The following is a 2,826-nucleotide window of genomic DNA, read 5'->3' on the forward strand; positions in this document are numbered from 1 at the left end:
TATATATATATATATATATATATGCATATATAAATATCTCTTTTGAATTATCTTATTTGTTATTCAAGCAAGCAAGAAAATCAAATTATATATATATATTATGTACGTATGTATCTATGTATGTATTTATGAATGCATGCAAGCAATTAGTTCGTATGCAGAACAGAAAGCAAATAAAAATACTTTATATTTCGAAATGATAATATCTTCGGCTAGATTCTCAATTCGAAGTAAAATCTCCGGTAGCGAAATAAGTTAAGAGTAAATGAGTTATTGAAGCATAAACGTAGGAGTTCAGTAGTTAATTATTCCTTTATCACAACAGGAACAGTAGTGAGGAAAAGCTTTTGTTTTAGCTGAAACTACAGAAATCGATAGATGGTAAATTTCATTAAACCTCTTCGGACATTCCAAAGAAAATTTTAAGTATTTTGTGTAAAGCTTCACTGTGAAAACAGGTTTTATTTTAAGAAAATTGGGTCATTTGTGATTAGAAGATGTTAAATGCACTTTAGTAAATCGATATCTTACTAAAGAATTTCATTGAGAGAACTGTCTGGAGTAAATGTTAGTCTCTGTTATTTTTATTCAGAAAACACTGAAAACCGTGGCAGGTATGTTACTATTGTAAAAAATATTGATTTCTTGTTAGGGACGACAATACAACAGCTAGAGTTGGGGAGGAACTATTGGTAATATCGAAACCAATATTTAACTGGTACTTATTTTATCGACCCTAGAAATATGACATAGTCAGCCATGGTGACATTCAAACTGCAGTGTATTAATATTGATCAGTCACTTAACAACAAGAACATGTATATAGAGCAGTTAGTCATAAAGACTCTAATGTATTACTGATACTAGTTGTAGTAAAATATGCATTGATGAAAGTTTTTAGAATGGTGTCTTGGACAAGCATGTGAATCTATAATTGTAGATTAATGGTGATTAATGTTGATTAATGTTGATTACCTTAACAAAATAACAGGTTCATAGAGCTGACCTACTACATAGCACTCAAATATAGCATTTTTCACCTGACCAATAATGTAATGTATTGATCTATATTGATCACTGTACAGTCCTACAACACCATTATATCTAATCGCTAATGCATAGCTTCTCACCAGTAACACACTCTATCTAAATACTCAGACCATAAAAGTTGTCCAGTAACGTGAAACATCTCTCTCACAATGTTTGACTAATATCACATCATACTAATGACACAGTGTATCTGACCAATATCATAATATTTAACCTTTAACAAACTTCATCGCACCAATGAAAATACACCTCACCGGTAACTAACAACAGTTCATGAATAAAACACTGCATCTTACCACTCAAATACTGGAATCAATATTATTGACTAATCCCCTACTCTCAAAGTTATCAGTTATTATTACTATTATAATTATTAAGGTGAGGAGCTGGCAGAATCGTAACCACGCCGGACAAAATTCTTAGGAGCATTTTGTCCGCCTTTACGCTCTGAATTCAAATTCCGTCTATTTTGCTTTTAATCCTTCCGGGGTCGATAAAATAAGTACCAGTTGAGCACTTGGGTCGATGTAATTGACTTACCCCTGCCCTAAAATTGCTGACATTGTGCCAAAATTTGAAGTCACTATTTCTAGAAACAGCTTCGTTATCATCATTAGAACACTTTTCCAGGTGTACCCCGATGTCATTTTCCGTAGTAACACTGTGAGGGGTATCATACAAATCACAAACAGCAACAGTGATAGGCTATTTTCTTGAAATATGCCAAAATTTTTCCACGTGAAATTAACTCTGTAGTCCAGTTTTTCATTGATCTCCTAATAAGATTTGATGTTATCAGACACCTGTACCAGCTCAAGACTTTCTAAAATCCAAGAATAGGGGACCATGTCATATGCTTTCTTATAATCGATCCACACCATGCCCAGATTAGTAAATGTTTTCTTGCAGTCGTTCAGTACCATTCTGTCTATCAGAAGTTGTTCTTTTATCCCTCGGTTTTTCCTTCTGCACCCCTTCTGTTCCACTGGGAGTTTTTCATTCATTTCCAGGAAGTTATACACATAATTAGATATTATTCCTGTCATCAGCTTCCACATCAGGGGCAGACAGGTGGTAAGCCGGTATCCACTGCACTGCCTTTGCTGAGATCCTTTTGGCAAAGAATTGTTTTACTTGTGGTCAGCCGCTTTGGGATTTGTACACCGTTGTTGATCATTTTACCCAAATTTCTGGCCTTGTGCCTAAGATATAAACAATTAAGGATAGGGGATTCGTAGAATCGTTATGGTGTTAGCAAAATGTTTACCGGTATATATTTCGGATCGCTACGTTTTGAGTCTTAAATCTCTGGCCTACATGCCTATGCTTAAAATAAGCCAAATTAGGCGCCACTCTCGCCACTCTCGCCACTCTCACCCACATTTTAGCAAATTTACTGGAAAATAGCACCTCCCTCTTCATCCTCACTTTCCTCTCCAAGTGGAACTTGAATAAATTGATGAAGAATTGGCCGAAGGAATGGGATGTCTTGGCCGACCGTGTAAAACATGACATGTCATCCAGAAGGATTACAAGATATTTGTGGCTCCAAAATAAATTGTAAAGATAAACATAAATTATTATGAAAATCAGTTAAAAATTAAATTCAGTATAAAAATATACACAAAGCGGTGAGAAGCGCCTCCTAGGAAGAATCCCATCTCCGACCACCTTCAGCTTGGCGCATGTTTTTTACTCTTTCTCTCCCTCTCCGTCCTCTCTCTCTCTCTCTCTCTCTCTCTTTCTCTCTCTCTCTCTCTCTCTCTCTCTCTCTCT

Source organism: Octopus bimaculoides, chromosome 9, assembly GCF_001194135.2.
Source record: "Octopus bimaculoides isolate UCB-OBI-ISO-001 chromosome 9, ASM119413v2, whole genome shotgun sequence".
Classification (NCBI taxonomy): Eukaryota; Metazoa; Mollusca; class Cephalopoda; order Octopoda; family Octopodidae; genus Octopus; species Octopus bimaculoides.